General features: G+C 45.1%; 1 long non-coding RNA gene across 1 annotated transcript; it reads right to left on the bottom strand.

Moving 5' to 3' along the window:
• Window positions 1-4,249: 4,249 nt before the first annotated feature.
• LOC134473110 (uncharacterized) lies at window positions 4,250-7,825 on the bottom strand. The gene is made up of 2 exons (XR_010043222.1): window positions 7,150-7,825; window positions 4,250-5,317 (listed from the first exon to the last, which is right to left on the bottom strand). It is a non-coding gene; the product is annotated as an uncharacterized LOC134473110 (long non-coding RNA).
• Window positions 7,826-23,588: the final 15,763 nt, after the last annotated feature.

Below are 23,588 nucleotides of genomic sequence, written 5' to 3'. Positions count from 1 at the left end.
CCAACAGCCTCCCTCTGGTGCTCCAGCATCTACATTAAGATCAGTTCCTTCCTCTTTTAGGGGGAGGGTGGTACTGGGGATTGACTCCAGGACCTCGCACTTGCTAAGCCAGGGCTCTTAACATAAGCTACACCCCCAACCCTTTTTTACTTTAAGATAGGCTATCACTAAGCTGTCCAGTCTGGGCTCAAACTTTCAGTCATCCTGCCTCAGCCCCTGAGTGGCAGGGATTATAGGTGTGTACCACCGGTGCCAGTTTAGTTCCTTACTCTTCATGACCACTTTTATTATGAAAAAGAAATAAACTCTCCAGTTTCTTATATATCACTTGCTGGTGAAGGAATTCCAAATTAACTAACTGAAAATTACAGTCAAATTTGCAGTTGCTTATCATTCCCAAAATCATCAGAAATAAGACCTTTTACTAAAATCATGACTATGCCTTGGCCAAAAGTTCACACACTTATTTTCTATCTGTGAATCAGAAATATTTACTATAATAAACCATAAACCCACCCATGACTTCATTCGTTCTTATTAACAGCTCTCCCACCCCGACACAGGCAGAGGCAGGAGCTGGCACCACCCATCCATCACGCCACCAGTATGCAGGTGTGCGTAGCACCTGCCAGCTGAAGGATCCCACCAGTTCCTAAAATGGGTTAGCAAGTTGGCTGTCCCAGTTCTCCGGAGGAAGCTGCCCGCAGTCTCAAGGGCATTCAGGAAACCTCACCACCCGCCCACCCCACACACTGTGCTCCAGGGTTCACAGAAGCCAGCCCCCGGCGCGTGAGCGCAGCGAGACTCCACCGTAGCACACAAGGCCCTGCTTCCGGCCCCAGCAACCACCTCCCAAAATATTGATGGCTTCCGGGGAGGGACTGGATTGCAATTTCAATCTCTAAATATTTTATAGGTGCCATGGTGCACTCTGACTTCCTCGAATATATTTCTCAAGCGAGTTTTGGATATCTCTGACGCTAAGATTGCTAGGTTCTGAGTACAATAAAAATGCAGATGGATAGGCACGGCTGGCCCATCCCGTTTCAAAATTATTCAAAACTCCTTAGGTACTGTCACAGAGGCTTTTGCACCAGTAGCCATCCCCCAAGCCGGTGGGCATTATTTACCATATGGGGCAAATTCAGAACTAAGGGAGAGGTTTGGAGGTGTGGCTGGTGCTACAGAGTAACTCAGCATGCTCAAGGCCCTGGGTTTGATCCCCAGTAGCAAAAGTTCACACGAAAAGGATGTGCTCTGTCATCATTTTCCAAAACAAGGAAGCCAGGTTTAGCGACAATGTGAATGCAAATTGTCTGTCCATGGCTATCTTTGGGAGTTCCTCACTAGGAAGAAAAACAGCAATTTTCTTTACAAGGCTTAGAGGATTTTACATTGATATTTTGAATGTCAGATAAAATCATTGCTGGCTTTACAAGTATTAGCTACATGAAGGGAGATAAAAAACAAAATACTTGGTACCAGGCAGCACACCATAAAAGCTAAAGAGCCGGAATTTTATTATACAGCCTTTCTGTGTACTTAGTTGATAAAATATTCCCACAAGACCAGCTTTTATGCCACACCGACAACATTAATCTTTGTGTATACAGTTTAAGACAAAGAAAGGCTTTCGCCAGATACTCAAGGTGGCTGAAAGCCTCAGAAAAATATAAATAAAGTTTTTTATATTTATGGTACGAACATAGAAACAAACCCAGCCACCCTCCTTTCTCCAGAAGATTTAGGGTCTTGCTGCTGTAGGGCTGATGAAGCTCGCCTATCTGACTCCAGAGAATCAGCATTCTTGCACGCGCTGCACTGTCACCACCCTAAAAGACTTGGGTCCCCACCGCGCATCTGGACCCTTCCTATTGGTCAGTTGTTCCTTGTCACAGCTAATTGGGCTTCTCACCCATGGGCGCCCCCTGGTGTCTCTAGTGAGAACAGCCCTCCTGGTCATTGTGACCACTCTTGGTCTGAGAAAATCCTCCTCCTTCCCCAGTGCTAGAATGTGCAACGCGTTTTACTTTGACTTTCCATTATCTCGATTTAAAGCCCTGTATTACTCTCACCATCTTGTTTTTGACTGATGTTCCCCTATTCTGTTTTGCTGGATAGTATCAGGTTCGAAAGTTTAGGCAATAGCTGTGAAGATAATGAGATTCATTATGACGCCCATTCTCGTTGACTTTTATCTACTTTTGAAGACCTACAATGTCTCCAATGGTTTGGCTTTGTCGGTTTTGTTCTTTACTGTTTTGTTCAATTTTATTATAACTAATGATATAGGCAATTCTATTAGAGATAGCGGGAGGCATTATGGTAACCATTGTTGATCACCTTGTATTATGTTTTTTACATTATCTATTATGTCCACCCTTTTGACTTGACCGATTCTGTTCTGTTATGTCACATTTGGTTTTACTCTCTTCCAAAAAAGTAATAAGAACCGTGGGAGCAATGAAACCCAAAATGTGTAATAGTCATGGTACAAAAGAGAGGAAAAGAAAGTGCTCTAAACTATATAACTGCATGTATATTTAAGTGTATAAGATAGAAAATGATATCACTGAGTTTTATTGGATCATTGAACAGAACTGTTTGCAGTATCATTGTTGGAATTTCCACTTTACAAGCTTTAATTTTGTGACTTGAACAATTATTTCTAAGATGACAATATGTAATCCATTAACTAGTGATTTCCTACTGTTTTTTTTCTGTAAATCTGTATAACTTGTACCCTTTCTCTGCTTTTTTTTCTCCTTAAATAAAATTTAAAAAAAAAAGAATGTGCAACAGGTTTTTAAAAATAAATAATTTAAACCGATGCACTACAATAGCATTTCTCTTTGATGCACGCTTAAGAAAATAAAAACTGTGCCAAATGTCACCAAACAAGCAGGCCGACTGTCAAACACCACTGAATTTCCCCACTGGACTGATTCTCAAGCCCAACATGGAAGATGTAGGATTAGGCAGCGGGTCCCTGTGGAGCTTAGCATAGTGGCTTCCTCAGGAAAGTCACAGGGAGGAATCGAGCGGTGGCCTGGGAAAACACAAACACAGTGGCATGCACACCAGTGAGAGACCTGGTGGCAAGAAACAGAGGTGTTGTAGAACTTCACATCCCCTTCTGTGAATGCTTTTTTTAATACACGGATCCCTTTTCGTTTTCCTTTCAATGAAAGATAAAAGGTAATCGTGCAAATGAACTCTTTCTAATTCCAGATGAAAATAAAACGCCCTGGATGATGTCATGGTGTGGTAATGGCTGTCCTAACAACGATGACAAACGCCTGGCTTGGCACTTGAGTCAGGCACATCTGAATGGGATCCTCACTTTACCACTTCTTACTACCTGGCCCTTAATCTCTGTGTCTCAGCTTTTTTAGCTGTAGAAATAACAGCAGCTCACTGAAAGGGTTTGCCAGGATTAAGTGAGATAATATGAGTTAAAAGCCCAGAATGTTGTTTGGCACATACCAAAAGCTTAATGACTGTTAGGATTTGATATTACTGTTATTACTGTAATATACTTCAGCATTCGGTAGTTAACATTTCACGTATTAATGGAGTCAGCTCTAACTGGGGGACTCATGTGTTCTGCTATTGAATTTTCCCCCCAGGAACTGCTGATCCAGGCAGTAACCTCGACTTCAACTTTTCTATTTCACACTGTGCTAAGTACAGTTCACTTCTCAGGAGAAGGAGGCCTGGCAGCCTCCCACACTATTTAAACCTAGGTGTTTGATTGTTCACTTAAAAGTATGGTCTCAAGGTGCACCCGTTTCCCTATGAGTGATTCAAGTTTATCTTTATGACAGAGTAGTACTCTACTGAGTGTAAATACCACAAATTCTTCGTTCATTCATCCACTGATAAACATACAGGCTGCTTCTAAGATTTAGTTATCATGCATTATGCTGCTATAAACATGGGCATGCATGGATCACTGTAATATGATGTCGTTAACTCTTTGGGGAATATACCTAGAAGGGAAATAGCTGGGTCTAATGGAATTTCTACTTCCAGGATTTTGACAAATCTTAATACTGATTTCCACAGTGCCTGCACTAGTTTATTAGGTCTATTCTTAATAGCTTTTCTTGGCATCTTTTGGAAAGCTGCCTGAAAACCTCAAAAAACTGGCATTGCAACTTCCTTTCTAGGCTGATTCATCTGTAAGACACCAAGATGAGTTTTCCAAGACAGAAATTATACAGAAAAAATAATCTTGCAAGCACAGTAGGGTAGGCAGAAACAATCTTTAATAGCAAAATGAAAATATAACATGTTTTTGAAAGTCTAAGATTTTATTATAGAAACTCACTTTAAACAAGTACAGCTGGGCATGGTAGTACATGCCTCTCATTCTAGCATTCAGGATCTGAGGCAGGAAGATTCCCATGAGCTCGAGGCCAGCTTGCGCTCCACAGTTGAGTTCAAGGCCAGCCTGCACTACCCAAAGATATCTTGTCTCAAAAACAACAAAAAATGTAAACACATATAAAGAAGCAATGGATAGACATCATGTAATGTGACAGAGTTTCCAGGAAGAATGACAAAGTTCTGAAGAGGGTGGGAGGTGGCAGCTGCACAATGATTTATAAATGGTTAAAACTGTAAATTTTGTAGTATGTATGTTTCGCCATTGTTAGAGTATTCTGGTGCAATAGAGAAGCAAAAGTACAAAATGATCAGGTTTATTGAGTTGAGCACATGGAAAGGAGCACACAACCCGTGGCGGCTGGGCTGTCTCCTTTGACCAAATACAAAGAGGCAGAGGGTTATATGACCTCTGATTGAAGTGGCGCATGGGGCGGATATTGATGACGTGTGAAGAACCGACTGGAATTCTCTGTGCATGCAAACAGGAAGGAGTGTTGCAATTAGGGCTGAAGAAGAAATAGGAAGTGGTAGGTGTTCCTGCTTTGGCCTTCTGCCATGTTAGACCACCACCATAATTGTACAGTAATTTGTACTAGGGCAAGAGCCTTTCACTCCCATCTTTGTATTGTGAGGAAAAGGGCGAAGGCTGTCTCTTACTGCTTCCTGCTGAACAGGGGCAACGTGCTGAGGTCTAGGGGGTTGACGGGATGACAGTTGATGCCCATGTAGAAGCTGGCACCAGGTGTTTCAGCCAGGACAAGGAATTAATCATTAGTGAACATTTGCATCCTAGATTGGAGAAATAAAAACCCAAGGTGCTATGAGGAGACAGGTCATTATCATAATTAAAGGACCCAGGAAAGGTAGAAGGAAAAATGTCCTTAATCCAAATGTGTCGTCCCATCAGGCCATGGTGAGGAAGAATCTGAAAAATAAGCACAGAGTTCAGAGGGGTAGAGGTATGACAGGTAATTATTCCCCCATTTAAAAGGGTAAAAGTTAAGAGTGTAGGTAGGACTTTGTCTTTGCTCCAGGAGTTGAGCTGGAAAGAATAAGAAGCATGAGAAATACAAGGCCTGACAGTTGAATCATGTCTGGGAAATGACAGAGTAGGGGTAGGGAGGGCTGTGACTGTGTCACTATAAGGGAGACAGATTTTAGTCTCATGTTTAACTAAACAGCTGAGGGTGGAGAGAACTAAGATAATACAGTGAAAAACTTAACTAATAGACTGTAAGGGATCAGGAACCAAATAGGATAACAAAACATGATCTAGCCTGAAAATCGTGGCAGTGGGGTCTTGGTGAGATGGAGACAGGAGATAGGAAATGAGAAGACCACTCAGAATGTTTAGAGTCGGGGGATTAGGGTTAGAAGGGCACCGCTTCACTTGAGTGATGTGGAACCAGAATGGCAGTCCAGCAACCTTGACCACCATTGAAGTTCTGAGGAAGACAGGTAAGGGACACTCCATTTTAGTTGTATTCCTGTTGAGAGAGCTGAGATTAAGGCTGGACCATTACCTGACTGGATACTCTTAGGTAGACAAAACCTTGGAATGCTTTTTTGTAACAAGACTTTAGTAACTATATCAGCAGTCTCCCTGGTTGTGGGAAAGGCTTTTTTCTATCCTGAAAAAAGTACAAATAAAGGTAAGAAGATATTTGAGAGTTTTGTGGCTGGGTGTGAGTGTAAAATCTACCTGCCAGTCCTGATTAGGGGTATGTCTGCAAAATTGATGAGTAGGAAAGGAAGGGGATGGTATGTGTCTCTTAGGAGAGGTTTTAAGATAGAGATGATAAGGTGTAAACTGTTGAGACCTGAGGATGTCTGGGTCAGCCTACATAAACACAAAGGAATCCTGACATCAGGGTGTAGGGGGTATGGTAAAAAAAAAAAAGGCATCTTTACAATCTAGGACTATGAAGTGAGTGGTGGAGGGAAGGATATGAGAGAACATAGTACAAGGGTTTGGCACCATTGGGTGAATTGGGGTAACAGCATCATTGATTACCCCAAGGACTTGTATCAGATGATATGACCCATTAGGCTTGAATACCAGGAGAAATGGGAGTATTGCAGGGTGAATGGGCAAGTTTAAGAAAAACATTGTTGAAAAGACATTTGATTATGAGTTTAAGTCCCTGTAAATGTTTAAGAACTATAGGGGAATGCAAGGAAAAATTTAAGGATCCCTGAGATTAATTAAAATAGGCATGGCATGGGTGGTGGGGTTGGAGGTATCCCAAACTATGGGGTTGACCAGAGAAGAAGAGAGGGGAAGGGATGGCTTTGCTGCACACTGTGATGATGTCTGGAGGATGAGAGCTGTGGGGAGGAAGAAGGTAAAGGGGAAGTTAAGCTTTTGGAGAAGATCCCTACCTAAAAGGGGTGCGGGACATGTTGGAATTACCAGAAAGCTATAGGTGAAGAAGAGAGTTTGGAACCTGCATGGAATGGGTCCTGTTTGAAGAAGCTGCGTAGGTTGGCTGTCAACACCCACTACAGAGACTAAGGATTTAATATAATGGGCTGAAAACTCAGGAAGAACACTATATGGCCTCTGTGTCTACAAGTACAGAGAATGTCTTGTCTGAGACCTCCAGTGAGACTCGGGGCTCTCAGAAGGATGCCTTAATGGGGGCTGTGGGTCCTGAGCCCCATCAGTCTTCAGCAGCAAGTCCAAGTAGATCAGCCAGTGATGAATGCAGTGGTGAAGAGATCTCCTGTGAGGGCAAGCATTTAGAGATGGCTTACCCACTCTCTGGCGGCTAGGACAGTCACTCTCCCAATGGCCCTTGAGATTGCGGAAGAGGCATTCTCTTGCCCAGCATCCTTTTCCTTGCACTTGAAGCATGGTCTGGGAGGGGCTTGGGCAGCTCCACCTTGTCTCCGTTTGTCTCAGAACTCCAAGTGTCATTGCTAAAAGATAAGATTGGGTTTTTTTCTTTTTTCTTTTTATCTCTGAAGGTCTCCCTGTGGGGTTCGAGGGCCAATTAGCCTTTTGTCTTGGGATCTGGCCCACAGCAGGAAGTATTTGTCTCCTCCATGGTCACAAGACATCTGGTTCTCTGTACTGGCTACTTTGAGGCCCCAGCCTTATCTGATTGCCTATAATATTTTTAACTGACCTAGCTGCCTTTTTTCCTCTGAAGAAGTAACCCAAACTGCCACGAGGGGTAATGGGTGATGACTGATCTGGCTTCTTCAGGCTGAAGGGGGTTGAAGTCATTGAAAGGCAGTCAGGGATACTCTGCAGAGCTTTTAACTAGTGGCCCTCAGTAGATAGCAGGCATTTGTATCTTTGGCAGGTGTACAGTTTTAAGTCTAAAGGAGACAAAGGCAAAGAATCAATTAAGTATGCAGGAGCCAAATAATATAACAAGATATTTATGAGTATAATTTTAGCAATGGCTTCCCATAAGGGGGATAAGGGTAAGGTCTAGGGAATTTTAGAAACACCCATGTATTCATTTGTCATACACACATTTAGGTTTTGCAGTTGTGTAAGTACCTCCTGTGCTGTTAGGATGTCTACTGTCATCTGATTTTGAAGGATGGCTTGTTTTATTACTTTTACCTTTTTACTTAGGAGAGAGATCAGCTGTAGTGTCACTTTAGGCCAGTTGAATATAGTTAATTATGGCCTCAATATACATCATATAACCTTTTTCTGTAAAAGACCTGGTGGATCTCAGTAAAAAGGAATATAAAAGGAATTTATAATTATCTCTTAATTTTAGTTGTCAAACATCCAAAAGATTTATAACAGCACAGTGCAGTAGAGGCAGTATGGTTAACATAGAAATTGTGATCCACAAACAAGCCCCCCATAGTCCCCAATCTCGAGTCCAAAAATGGGGCAAAACATGTTTTTAAAAAGTAGCAATGATTTATTTTATCCTGGGCCCAGCAACACAGTGCAGTTGGAGTTTGCAAAAGCTGTGTGTCCCCTTGAAATTTTTTAGCCCTTTTGTAGCTATCACAGTTTACAAAGTAAGAGGTTATGGGCATGGATCAGGAAATCTGCTAAGGAAATGTTTTCCTTAGCAGAGGACAGAGTAGTCTAGCAGTAATTAACAATATTTTGTCAGCTTATTTTAGCACCACACCTGTTATTTGTAGAAGGCAACAATGGTTAACATATCAATTAGGTTAGGTTCCCAGGGATTTACAATTCTTTTTTTTTTTTTTAAGGTTTGTTTTTTTTTTTTTTTTTTTTTTTTTTTTTGTCTTTTTCCTTTTTATCAGTACCAGGGATCAAACTCACGACTGCCTGTTTGCAAGGCAGGCGCTTATGCTGCTGAGCTAAATCCCCAGCCCCCGGATTTACAATTCTTTACAGAGGGGAACATTGATTAACATATCAATTAGGCCACAAGGCGGGGGGGGGGGACCCGCATACAGAACAGTAGGTGGTGTTAAGGTACTTTGGCATAATACAAACATAATGAAGCTCTTTTTGCTAGTGTATAGCATTAAATGGAACTACTATTTTCTATTAACCATGGATGTGTTAACATTTGTGCATTGAAGAAATTTGTGACATTATTTGGACTGCTCACTATTTAAGCATCTCTACGTATAACATATACATTACATAGATTTTTGTTTAAAAATTATTATTTGACTGGTGACCTCATGTTGGTTTGCCTTGGATCTCCTGGCTAGAGCACAAGAAAATGGCAGGTGTCTGGATCTGAAAGAAAATTTTTGTCATCATAATCCAAATTTTATATTTGAAGGCATGAATATACCATAAGATCAGCAACAATGAATTGTCTTAGCCATATGAACTTTAGTTGAGGTGTCTCCCATAAGGCTATGGAGATTATTAGGACCTCCAATTAATGAATAAGAGCTCGTTAAAGTTACCAGGTGGCCACTTTCTTATTCATCAATTGAAGTCTTGTCCAATCTCTCCTCATCCCAAGGGATTTTGTTTAACCAGTTTTAGCATCATTTTGACCAGGTGGCAACTGAGGTAGAAGTGTACCTTTTAAATCTGTAACTAAATAAACTTTGATTAAATGATCTGAATTGCAAAAGAAGAAGGAAAAAAGATTGTTGAGCTCAAATGAAAAGGAACAGCTGTTTACAGAGTGGACAAATGGTAAAACATGGATAGACAATCTGGACAGTATAAACAGACTTGACAAATAGACAACAGATATACAAACTGACAAACATCTTACAAAATCAGAGTACACTCAAATATATTTGGCCAATTTGAACTATAATAAATAGACCAGTGTGAACCTTTTTGTAGATTAATTAATAGATATCTCTTGAAATAAGAATAGCAGAAAAGGAACCTAATTTATGGTTACTCTAAGATAAGGGGAAAAAACATGAATATGAACTAGTCCCTCAGGACCTGCCTATTGCTAAAGGGGTTATAGGGGCTGAGGCTGAGAAGGCTGTGGAGTGAAAAGTGTAGATGGCCACTGAGCAGCCAACTGCCCAGCAGGAGTCTGTGGGCAACTACGGGGTGACTGACCACCATGTGACAGGGAAGCACAAGATGGCAACTGATTACCATGAGACTCACAACAAAATGGCTGCTGATGAGGGACTGCAAGATGGCAGCCATTTACCCTGTGACCTGTTACAAGATGGTGGCACATTGTCACGTAGAGGAGGACTGCAAGATGGTAGCTATACTCCACATGACCTGCAGCAAGATGGCTGTTGAAGACCATGTGGTATGGGATCACAAGATGATAGTCAAATACCATGTGGCCTGCTAGGCGGCTGAAATGCACACGACTGAGTATGCAGGGCCAGCAGGGAAAATGGAGACACAGGAGTAGGGGACAAAGAAGAAGAGCCATCTGATGGAATAGATTGCTCAGATGAGGGAATCAAGAAATCTGAGACCGGGGAGAGGAAGTAAGGGAAGGATTAAAGGCCACTGGGGTAAGGAAGTGGGAGAGGATGCCACAGGGGGCACAGAAACCTCTGGCTGAGAAAGCTGCAGAGCTTGGTCTTAAAGATGGGGGAGGAGTCTTAAATACAGGAGCTGCATCATCTAAGGGGTCTGGTGGGGATGGAGGGAGAGTTCCTGGTGGAGCAGAGTGAGCCAAAAGTATTTGGGCCATCATACAAGATAGAGTGGGAGAAGGACACATCCTTAAAATGAAAAAGGCCTAAATATGAAGGGTTTCTGCCAACTTGCTGCCATTGTGACAAAAGTATAAATAAAATATCTGCTTTTTGGTTTTTACAGCCTTCTTGAGGCCAAGAGCACCAAGGTTATGAACCAGGCACTCCAGAGGTGTGTGAAAGAATCTTGCTCTAGGCCAGACACTGTAGCTGGGAGGAGGCTAGGAGGCAGAACCAAGGGGCTCTATCTTCCCCACCCCTAGGAATTTACCTGTGGTGCAAAATGAATACCAATGGGCTACCTGTGCATCACTAATGCCCCTCAGGCACCACCCCAAACCTAAGCTACATGTATGCCCCCACACCACGTGTCTGTCGGAGAGAATGCCAGACCCTGGGAAGAATGCTGGACCCCGGTAGGTCAGGGGATCTCTCCCCACATTCTTAAAATAAAGGTCATTTATATTTCATACTTCTTATCTTTTCAGCCACGCCAGAATTCTATCATATGGTGCCATGACTCAGATCGGCAGGGGAATGACTTCTGGAATCCCCATTCCAAGTCCCCTGCCAATTCACAAACTGGACTGCATCCTGGATTAATTCCTCACTTCTCAACACTCGGGAGCTGCTAAACTTGTCACTGCTGTTTTGCAAACCACACTGGTCTAGTTCATTTACCACAGGTGAGCAACCTCCGGAGATTACTCAGTGCTGGGCCAGGCCCCATGAGGGTTTTCTCCCCATTCCCTGGACTCGGGTGACGCTCTCACATCCTTAGACAGCCCAAGACAGAGCCTTCCTCCATGGGCTGGGCCCCACACTGGAAAACTCTCACATCCTTTAGAGCTTTTAAGCTCTCATGGGCAGAGCCATTACTGAAATCCATGGGAAATCCACTCGTGTTGTTGGTGATGGCCAAATATCACAAGCTTTGGAACTAAATTACCAATTACTGTTCCTCTACGAGGTAAAGGTGACAATCTAACCTGGTTAGGCCACAGTCCATTGCCTCACCTGACTGTGACTCTGTGGGCCAGGCCCCACACCAGATTTTATCTTGGGGACCACTTCCTGTCCCCCCAAAAACATATCTATTTATAGCTTATCACACTGACGACAAGTTTACAAAACTCTCTATCTTTGGGCCTTTGTTTTAAGGATGTGTCCTTTCCCGCTCCTCCAGGATCCCTCCCCCTCCCCACACTGAGGACAGCCTTTCAAAGCTTTCTCAGTGTCCTCTCTTTCCTCTCCGCTTCCCCACCCACCACATGCCGCTTTCCCGCCAGGATGGGAGAAGTGCACCCCAACAGTGTTGGGATGTTCTTGGGGCCTCACACGGTGCCCCAGCTCCATGCCAGGTCCCAGCTCCATGCCACACCCCAGCTCTGCCCGGGTCCCAGCTCTGTGCCATGCCCTGCTGTGCACCCACTCTGCGTACACTGCCCCCCACCCTAAATGCTCCACCTGCGCTCCGCGCCTCTCCTGACCAGTCCTACCTCCATGCTGTGCCCTGCATGCCCCACCCACCACTCTGTGCCCTGCCTGCCTCTCTGCATGCGCTGCTCCCACCCTGGGTGCTCCGCCTGCCCTGCACCCTCTGTACTCTGCATGCTCTGCCCACCCTCCGTGTTCCATCCCGCCCTACACACCGCATGCTGGAGCAGTCCCAGCCCCTGCCCCCAAGCACAAACATGGCTCTGACAGCAAACACAGCTCCGACTGCTAGCGCAGAGACAGACACAACAGGTCGCAGCAGACAATTTATTGTTGCTGATCTGATAGTGTATTCATGCTTTCAAATATATAATTACGATTGTTTCTGCTGCTTTTTTCTAGTGTTCCAGCCATGACAAATGTTTTCTTTGAGATTCAGACATATGCTTAGAGATGTTTCACAAACTTCTTCAGTGTTCAAATGTTAAAACAACTCCTGGTTGATAACCATTTAATGTTCTATGTTAAGCTTACTGCTTATATTATACCATACTGTTACCAATCTTCTACATGTTTAACAACTAAAAATAAGAGGTAATTATAAATTTGTTTTGCTGGAAACCACTAGATCTTTCCCCAAAAGAGGTTATATGATGCATGCAAAACAAGACCAACACTGTGGCAGAAGCCAGACTTAAACCTTTCCCAGCCTGTCTGCCTGCCCTGGCTCTACCCTCCACCAAGCCATAATTAACTATATTCAACTGATATTAAATGACACCATAGCTGATCTCTCTCCTAAATAGAAAGAGAAAATTAATAAAACAGGCCATCCTCCAAAAATCAGATGGCATTAGACATTTTAATAACATAAAGAGATACTTATACATGACATAAATGACATGTCAGTTCCTAAAATTCACTGGACCTTGTCCTCCTTATGAGAAGCCTTTACTAAAATCATAAATACCCTGTTGATTATATTATTTGACTCCTGCATACTTAATTAATTGCTACAGATACCTTCTACTGCAGACCAGAGCCTAACACAAAAGGCAAAACTTGGCCCTCAAACCCCACAGGGTGACCTTAATATGGCTTTTCGTGTTTTCAACAACAGAGATAGCAGTGACACTTGGAGTTCTGAGACAGGTAAACTGACACAAGGTGGAGCTGCCTGGGCCCCCTCCATGGACCATGCCTCAAATGCCGCAAAAGGACATTGGGCAAGAGAGTGCCCCATCCTGGCATTCCTTTGAGATCTTACCCCAGGGCTACTGGACTGTCCTAGACACCAGAGAGTGGGTAAGCCCTCACAGGAAATGCCAACACTGCCAGATTCATCACTGACAGATCTGCTTAAACTTGCTGCTGAAGACTGACGGGGTTCAGGGCCCACAGCCCACTTTAAAGTATCCTTCTTAGAGTCCCAAGTCCCACTAAAAGTCTCAGGTAAAACATTCTCTATACTTGTGGAAATATAGGATTCTTCCTGAGTTTTCAGACCGCTATACTAAATCCTCAGTCTTTATAGGGGATATTGATGGCCAACCTATGCCATTTACAAACAGGGCCTATTTCATGCAGGTTCCAGACTGCTTCTTCCCAATCCACCCAGTGGTGCCAAACCCTCCCTCCACTACTCACTTTACAGTTCTAAATCTTAAAAAGTGCTTTTTATTCCCTTGTGTTTATGCAGACTGACCCAGACACTGAGGCCTCAACAGCTTATACCTGTTATTGCTAGTAAACCTCTCCTCAGAGATACATATCACCTCCTTCCTTTCTTGTCTTTTTCCTTTTTTTTTTTTTTTTTTAATCGGTACCAGGGATCGAACTCACAACTGCCTGCTTGCAAGGCAGGTGCTTATGCCACTGAGCTAAATCCCCAGCCCCACCTCCTTCCTTTCTTATTCACCAATTTCTCAGACAACCCTGGTCAAGACTGACAGATAACTTTTGTCTTCTTATTTTGTTTATACTTTTTCAGGATAAATAAAAGCCTTTCCCATAACCAGGAAAACTGCTGATATACTTACTAAAGTCCTGTTACAGCAAATCATCCCAAGGACTACAACCAAGTTAGAATGGCCCATACCTGGTCTTCTTGGCAACCTCAACAGTGGTCAAAGTTGCTAGACTGCCATCCTGGTTTCACATCACTCAGGCTAAGCGGTGCCCTCCCAGCCCTAAATCTGGTCATTCTGAGTGGTCATCTCATCTTCTGTCACCCACCCATCTCTGTTTCACGAAGGCCTCACAGCCACAGTTCAGAGGCTAAGCCATGTTTTGTTATCCAACTTGGTTCCTAATCTCTTAGATTCTATTAATGATCACTTTTACAGCAGGACTCTTAACAGTCTTTCCTAAAGATTCCCACATCATGCGTAAGGTCATCTTCATAATGTTCTATGTGACAACTGTCTTAGTCTTTCTACCCTCAGCTGTTTGGTTAAATGTGACATCCCTGAATGCCTAGGCTCTTACCTTCCCTATGCTGGTACAGCCATGGCCTTCCCCACTCCCCCTATTTTTTCCAGTTCAACTCCTGGACCAGAGACAAGTCTTACCTACCTACCCTCTTAACTCTTACCCTTTCAGATGGGAGAATAATCACCTCTCATAACCCCACACTTATTTTTCATAATTCTACCTTACCGTGGCAATGATCCTACCTCAACATAGTCCTGATAAAATGACATATCTAAATCAAAGGCACCTTTCCTTTTACCTCACCTGGGTCCTTAAATATGATAGTGCCATGCCTCCTCATAACACCTTGTCTCTTTGTTTTTCCAGTCTAACATACAGGCATTCACCAGTGAGAAAGTTGTCCTGGCTAAAACACTTTGGGCACCAGCTTCTACATGGGCAACAACCGTGATCCCATCAACTCCCCTAAACCCCAGTACAGTGCCCCCTTCCAGCAGGAAACAGTAAAAGAAAGAAAATCTTTGCCCTTTTTCCTAATAATCGAAAGATGGGAAAGAAAGGATCTTTTTTTTTTTAACTTTTTATCGGTACTAGGGATCAAACTCACGACCGCCTGCTTGCAAGGCAGGTGCTTATGCCGCTGCTCTAAATCCTCAGCCCTGGAATGAAAGGATCTTGCCCTAGGCCAGACACTGTAGCTGGGAGGAGGCTAGGAGGCAGAACCAAGGGGCTCTATCTTCCCTGCCCCTAGGAATTCACTTGTGGTGCAAAATATATACCAATGGGCTACCTGTGCATCACTAATGCCCCTTAGGCACCACCCCAAACCTAAGCTACACATATGCCCCTACACCACGTGTCTGTTGGAGAGAATGCCAGCCCCCAGAGACAATGCCAGGCCCCAGAGGGTCAGGGAGTCTCTCCCCACATTCTTAAAAATAAAGGTCATTTGTATTTCATACTTACTATCTTTTCAGCTGCACCAGAATTCTATCAGTGTGTTTTTTGGGGATCAGGAAATGGTCCCCATGACAGAATTATAAGTAAGCTGAGAGAATAACTTCACCTTGGGAAGTAAGAGCTTTAGTTCCCCTCCCCAAAGAACGTGGAAGCTGTTCTGGATCACACCTATCAAAAGAAGTCCTCACCTGTTTTGAAGGTCTCAACACCCTTCTCATCAGCCCTCACCAAAGAATGCAGGGTGGGGTCCCAAGGAACAAAAATAACAGTTTTGCCTCAGGCTGTTTGGCCTAAGGAGTGTGAAAACTGTTCTCTCTGTCCAGGGACAGCAACAGATAGGTTTTCTGACACAGTGTTAGGAATGTAAACAGAAAACCTCAGATAGCAGCTTACCTGTGATGCATGAGGAAGGTGCTGTTGTATGCAGCAAGTAAACAGCCCCTGAGGGAAAAAAAGGTGGTTCATGGGCAGGGTAGCTCAAACTGGTAGTGACTCCCAGGAGCTAACACACTCTGCCATCTGAGTCTCAAGGCACCATGTTAGAGTATCCTGGCACAATAGAGAAGCAAACTGCGCTACACTAGCAAAAAGAGCTTCGTTTTGTTTGTGTTATGCCTGTTATATGACTAAAGTACCTGTAATGCCGCCATACTGTTCTTTATGCGTCATTTTTTCTGGGTGACCTAATTGATATGTTAATCAATGCTCCCCTCTGTAAAGAATTGTAAATCCCTGGAATTCTGACTTAATTGATATGTTAACCATTGCTGCCTGTCGATGTCCGCTCCCGGCCGGCAGGAAGGACACACGACACAGTCTGGTAGTGGACAACCTTTTTTTTTTATTTTTCTTCTCCGTACAGCCTGCCCTGGGTTTTCCCAGCTGAAGCCTCCTTTGGTCTGCTCCCCGCGGCTCCTTTTGTGCTTCAGCCTGCCCCAAAGCCTCTACCGGTCCGCTCTCCGCGGCTCCTTTTGGGCTTCTACTTTCGGGCTTCTATCTGGCTTTTTCTTCCGCCCAGGGGTGGCACCGGTATATATACGGGTACAGTGTCCAATCATGTTAAAGTAAGCAAGGCAAGCTGATTGGCTAACATCATCAGTTGCCAGGCAGACTATATTGTTGAGCGGGTTGTTTACGCGGTAAGCAGGAAACTAACATATTTGATGGGAGGGGTAATCTACCTCAGGCCTCACTCTTTACTACAGGCCTCACGTCCGCCAAGTGAGGCGACCGGGCTCGGGGCTGCGGCTCCCAACATCTCCCCCTTTTTTATTTTTTATGAATGTGCGCATCGTAGCCCTTTTTGGACTGGGTGCAGAGGCTTATGCCCTATGCGTAGGCCCACCGTAGGTCCTTGGCTTAGACCCTGGTCGGCCGTCCCATGGTCTGTCAAGGCCCTGAGGCCCTCGTCCTTTTTCTAGGGCCAGGCACAAACTGGACGGAACCTGGATGCACACAAGCTTGCACTCATTTCCTCTCCGTAAAGAAATCCCCTCGGAGAGAAATTTAGACCTGGGCAGCATCTAACAGTCCAGCGGCTTACGTGCAGGATGGGGTAGGGCCTGGCTTAGGTCGAGTCATGCTGGGGAGGCACGCTCTTACCCGTCATTGACTCATCTACCCTGCTATATCATAATTTTTTAGAGGAGGAGTGTGGGAAGCTCACCGTCCCTAGACTCGGTCGTAGGCTAGGCGAGCGAGCCATGCATATGCCTGAGGATCTTTTTGTCCATTTTGGGCTACCGCTATTTTTATTTATCTTATTGGTTGGTCTGTGATGGATCTCCGGTAGGGCAGGTCTGATCTTTAGTCGAGGGCTTTGTTGCCCGTGTCAGTCTCTCCGGTATCCACAGTGGTTCTCGTCCCGGTTCCTGTGGGAAAACACAAACCGCGCCTCGGTTCCAGCTGATTACCGGATCCGGGCCCATCCATTGTCCTGTCAGGACATCTTTCCACTTCACCCACCCTTTATGGTTGGGGGAAGGGTTGCAGTGCTCCACAGCTGGGGAGCGATTATCATTATTTAAATTTAAAAAATTGTGTGTGAATAGTGCCATGGATAATCGTGCCTTTGGGGCCAGGCCTTGGCCTACTCCCCCTTTTTGTTTTTGTAAAATTTTTTTGAGGCTTTTATGAGCCCTCTCAATGATTTTTTGACCTTGGGGATTGTATGGGATATCATGTTTTAATTGAACCTCTATCATTTTGTAGAACTCATTGAAGGCTTTGCCTATATAGGCTGGTCCATTATCAGTTTTTAATATTTTTGGTTTGCCCCATGTGGCCCAAGCTGCCAGGCAATGATTGATCACATTAGACACTTTTTTACCTGTTTCTGCTGTTGCAAATATGACGTGAGAACAGGTGTCTGTGGAAACATGAACATATTTAAGAGTCTCAAACTCCTGTATATGTGTGATGTCTATCTGCCAAACATCACCAGGGATCAAACCTCGAGGGTTTACTCCCATCGGTATGGCAGGTTTGTATGTGGCACAGGAGTCACATAGTCGCACGATATCTTGTGCATCTGCTCTAGAAACATGGAAATGGTTTGCTAGTTTTTTGGCATTAACATGAAATTTATTATGGAAGGCACGGGCTCGCTCGATTGGTGTTAGTAAGGTAAAAATCTATAACGGGCGAGTGGCAGTGTCAGCAGCCGCATTCTCCTGTGTCATAGGCCCTGGCAGGGATGTATGTGCTCTTATGTGGGTGGTGAAGACCTTATGGTGTCTGTTTTGAAGCAATGTCTGGATAGACAGGAACAGTCCAGCCACTGTGGAAGTGGATCTAATTAAACCGGCAGTCTCAAGCACTTGCATAGCATTGACCACATATCTAGAATCGGAGACAATGTTAATGGCCTCTGAGAACCGTTTAAGAATCATTTTAACGATCTGTAGTTTTACCACCTGAGGCTGATCTGGTTTAAATTGTATGGTAACCGGGGGCTTGCCTAGGATCACATAGGCGCCTATCCCCGTCTTAGAGCCATCTGTGTATATTGTAGTTGCTGGGACTAATGGCTCAGAGGCAGTAACCTTTGGAAAAATTATAGGGTGCTGAGTGACAAATGACAAGATGAACACCCATATAAGTCTGGAGGCGACACTGAGGTCCACACCTGTTGACCCAGGGGTGGCCCTTGTTGAAGGCTGCCACCCTGAGCTGTCCTGTCTCTGGGGCGGGGGCCCGTCTGTGAAGGGGGCCCCCTCTGGCCGTTTTTTGGCTCTCTAGCATCTTGTCTACAAATACGGTTGCCCTGAGTATCAAAGACCGACCTATACTCCTCAGCTTTGTGTGATCCCTTTTTGCATCGCCCACAAACATATGGTTTTTCATTCTTAGGACGAGGCCTAGCATCTGCATTGTTTGGGCAGTGACGTTTAATGTGTCCTGGCTCCCCGCAGGCAAAACACCCTTTAGCCTTACATTCCCCTTCTAACCCGCGAGGTCCCCTCTGCTGTATAGCCGCGGCCAGGAGAGCAGCCACTCCCGAGTTGGAGAGCGGCCCCCCTATCTCTCTGCATATCCTAATCCAGGCATTGAGGTCCTTGTTCTTATGAGGAGCTATCGCTGCCTTGCACTCCTTTGTACACTGTTTGAAAATCAGCTGCCTTACCAGCGGTCGAGCCACTCCCGGATCAGAAAATATCTTATCGGCAGCATCTTGCATTCGGGCCACAAAGTCAACAAATGGCTCTGTGGTACCCTGAATTATTTTTGAAAGACACAAGGAGGCTGTTCCAGCACCACTTACTTGCTTCCAGGCGCGGAGTCCTATGGCATTGATTTGCTCATAGACAGCGCCGGGGAACTGGGTCTGGTCATCAGCGTGCCGACCTTCTCCCATAAGCATTTTCTTGTTCCACCCCCGGTTTCCTCGATTGGCGTTTTTCTCAGCCTGCTCGGCAGAGAACTCTGCATACCAGGCTCGCCAATCTAGGTAACTGCCCGAGGGCAGACAGGCCTTTGCCAGCTGAATCCAGTCCGCGGGGGTGAGGGGCCCAGAAGACAGATTCTCCAGCATGGCAATGGTGTAAGGCGCAGTCGGCCCAAAGGTTGTAACTGCATTTTTAAGTTCTCTAATCTGCTTTATCTCAAAAGGCTCCCATACATTGCGTCCCTGGCCCATAGCTACTTGTACAGGAAATATCTCGTAGGGGCCACTATCTATCCCAGGTGGATGTACCTCATGAGACAAGCGTCCCCCCTGCCAAAGCCGCCTGTAAAAATACCGACCTGCCGGCGGCGGAGCATAAGACAGCGGCCGTGATTGGGCGGAAAATGGGGGCCCGTGCATCACTTCCTGTTCTGGCGAAGAGGAAGGGAGCTCCCGGGCGGCCGCCCCGCGGCGAGGGATCGCCTCCGGAAACGGCCCCCAAGGTGGGGCGGAAGGCTTCGCCTCCCTCTCGCGCCGGGGAGCGCTCAGGAGCTCTCTACTCCTCCGCAGACCAGGTTGAGCAGAGCGCAATTCGCGGGGCAACGCTGGAAAAGAACCCTGCGACTCCTTATTGAGCGACTTAGGCTCCTGACAGCTGGTCTCTTTGGCCTCCCTGCCATTCAACTTTCCCTCGTCCTCGGAGTCAGACGACTCCGAGGCTAGAGCCCCGTCCTCCTCCTTAGCATCCTTGTTCCCCTTAACAGACACCTCTCGGGAGCTCCCTGACTGGGCCTGTTCAGATACCCTGCGTACTTTTGTAAGCTCTTGAGAGCTTTCTCCACAGCCACCCTCGCTCTTAGTGCCGCTACCTAGCATGTTTCCCATTTTTTAATATGTTACTCACCGCGTGAGGCCCAAGGAATCCGCCACTTACGCGTGAGCCTGAGGGGAGTCTAAAAGCCCTGTAGGTGCGCGCCACCCAGAGCCCAGGCTTATCCCCAACTCACCTGTCTCGCAGCTCTGTACTGGAGCGTTGTCCACTTCCACGTCTCGGGGGTGATCAGTCCCCGTACGGGCCACCAAATGTCGATGTCCGCTCCCGGCCGGCAGGAAGGACACACGACACAGTCTGGTAGTGGACAACCTTTTTTTTTTATTTTTCTTCTCCGTACAGCCTGCCCTGGGTTTTCCCAGCTGAAGCCTCCTTTGGTCTGCTCCCCGCGGCTCCTTTTGTGCTTCAGCCTGCCCCAAAGCCTCTACCGGTCCGCTCTCCGCGGCTCCTTTTGGGCTTCTACTTTCGGGCTTCTATCTGGCTTTTTCTTCCGCCCAGGGGTGGCACCGGTATATATACGGGTACAGTGTCCAATCATGTTAAAGTAAGCAAGACAAGCTGATTGGCTAACATCATCAGTTGCCAGGCAAACTATATTGTTGAGCGGGTTGTTTACGCGGTAAGCAGGAAACTAACATATTTGATGAGAGGGGTAATCTACCTCAGGCCTCACTCTTTACTACAGGCCTCACGTCCGCCAAGTGAGGCGACCGGGCTCGGGGCTGCGGCTCCCAACAGCTGCCCTATGCAAACAACAGATGTTATCTAAAATTGAGTGCTAAAATAAATTGACAAAGGATTATAAATTCCTGCGAGACTTCTCTGTCCTCTGCAAAGGGATACAAAGGTCTTTCTCATTCCTTAGCAGATCAAGGATTTTTCATTTCCTTATCCACGCTCATAATCCCTTACTTTGTAAACTGTGCTTTCTACAAAAAGTCTGAAAAGTTTTGAGGGAGACACACAGCTTTTGCAAACTCCAACTGCACTGTGTTGCTGGTCCCAGGATAAAATAAATCAGTGCTGCTTTTTAAAAACATGTCTTGCCCCATTTTTGGACTCGAGGTTGTGGGGATAGGGGCTCATTTTTGGATTACAAGACAAACGTACCAAGTGAACAGGTTTATTGAGTTGAGGACATGGAAAGGAGCACACAACCCATGGAGGCTGGGCTGTCTCCTTTGACCAGATACAGAGAAGCAGAGGGTTCTATGATCTCTGATTGCAACGGCACATGAGGCGGATATTGATGATGTGTGAGGGACTGATTAGAATTCTCTGTGCATGCAAACAGGAAGGTAAGTTGCAATTAGGGCTGAAGAAGCAGCAGGAAGTGGTAAGCATTTCTGCTTTGGCCTTCCGCCACATTAGACCTCTGCCATAACTGTACAGTGATTTATACTAGGGCAAGAACTGTAGTAAAAACAAAGTATCAAGAAGTTCAAAAGTTGCATACTTCCACATATCTCTAAACATACAAACACAACTGTATAATAAAATTTTCAGAAAATGTTTCTAGTACTTACACACTAGCAAATAATCTTAAATGTGACCTTAAATAAAAAGTAAAGAACTGTAATAAGGACGATCCATGGTGAGAGGGCTAACATTTTCCAGATTAGCTGATGTGGATCTGAGGACAGCAAGACTTCCCACAGCTCTCAGGCCTGTTACAGCACTCCCCCGTGGACCAACAGACACTATGGACCAACAGACACTATGCTGTGTGCACAAGGAATTTCAAAATCAGAAGGAAGACACTGCCTTTTCTGTGAGGATAGACAAAGCATCTTCAAGAGGAAATGAAGAGCCAAACTCTACAGATATCATGACAGTAAAAGGTTATTCATGTGGTCTATATTAGTTGATTCACTTTCACAGCCTTAGAAAAATCCAAGTGTACTGTAAAGAAAGTGGGTTTTGCTGCATTTTTTTGTGAAAGACGACTTTCTGCAAACTGGGGTGGTGAGAGAAGAAAAAAGGGATGTACTTTTCCTTTATAATCACCTTCCCCTGTGGTTAGCAGGACAGTAGCTGTACATTTCTTGTCCCTGCTGGTCACGTGGCATTAAAAGTCCCACCCATGTACACTAGGTAGTCTCAACACAGTGCAGGTGAGTGCTTGACCAGGTGAGGGAAATCATGGGCTTCTCATCCTTTATGCCTCTGTTGCTCTTTCCCATGATCCCATTACCAAAAGAAGTTATAATCATCAGCATTTTGTCTTTGCTTTGATGGTATACATTTACTAGTGGATTCAGTATTCTGAGGAGGAAGCTGGGTCTTTACAAATTTGCACATGCAATTAGTTTTTATTAAGGGAAATAAAATCCTTGTTCCTGAGTCTCTGTGAGCTGGTGTGGTGCAGCATCCCTAGGTGGAAGTTTCTTCCCAGTAAGAAGTTTTCTTCCCTCCCTTTTTATGGTGAAGTCCATACTCAAGCCTAGCAAATGTCTATGGCTGTTGATGTCAACTCAACAAACTTAATAAAGATGGCAGGGTTCCCAAGGGGAAGCTGGCCACTGACACTTTCTCTTCCTTAATCACTGGGTAGTGTGACTCAGATTTGTCCTATAAACAAATCCCAAATCACAAAGCCTGAGGAGGAATTGTCTTATTTTGATAATCTCTGCAAAAGAAAAAACAATAGACTATTCCTTGATTTCAGTAAAGACTTTGGTCTTTCTAGAAGGCCTGACAGATGGAAAGGTCTCAAATATTTGGGGGATTCTCCCAGTACCTAGATCATGGTCCTTTAATGTTTCTGTTTCTGTCTTATGCACCTGAATATGCCCAGAAAAGTCAAAACTGGGTTCAGTTAAGGAACCACTCTATTGGAATTCAAGGTGGATTTCAGGCCAATCCATTCCTCAGTGTTTATTAAAACAGGATCAAATTTTAATAGTAACACAACTTCATTCTAATTTTAGACGTTAAGGAAGGCTTTACTCCACATTAAGCAGCAGACCAGGCACTGAGGGTGAAATATCAGGGGCTTAGGGTTGAAAAAGGAAATCAGGTGAAGACACAAACAGCTTAGCTACAAGATCACACCAGCTGTAATATGGCATCCATATCAAAAGTACAAGAAGACAGACAAGATGGCGTCTGTCTGGGTCAAGAGGAGGAAGGGCAGGCCACTGCTGGGCTGCGTTGGGAGGTATAGCACAGCCCATCTTAGTGGCTAATGCAAGACACAGGCTTTTGTGCTTCCCCAAGCTCCAATGTCCTTAGATGCAGAAACAGGATTAATAACTTCTCTTGGAGCCAAGTTCTATGCTGCTGACCGAGTTCAGTTAGTAAACTACATATATAACTGACCTTCCATGCTAACCTAAGAGAGGGCGCTGCAGAGAAAGAAATGCTCAAGCACAGGCCTGCAGACCATGGGAAGGAGCCCTGTGGAGGCAAGGGGAAAGGCTGCAGGGTAAAGGTCAGGCAGAGAGCAGACGGCAGGTTTGGCAGTGGGATCTGCAGCCATCAGTAAGCAGGGCAGCCGAGGGAGACACAGCGCTGATCCCTCGCTGAGCCCCAGCCTTGGGC

The sequence above is a fragment of the Cavia porcellus genome, unplaced genomic scaffold (genome assembly GCF_034190915.1).
Source record: "Cavia porcellus strain 051 isolate PalLab524CR breed Dunkin Hartley unplaced genomic scaffold, mCavPor4.1 scaffold_26, whole genome shotgun sequence".
NCBI classification, from domain to species: domain Eukaryota; kingdom Metazoa; phylum Chordata; class Mammalia; order Rodentia; family Caviidae; genus Cavia; species Cavia porcellus.
This window is presented reverse-complemented; position numbering and strand designations above follow the sequence as displayed.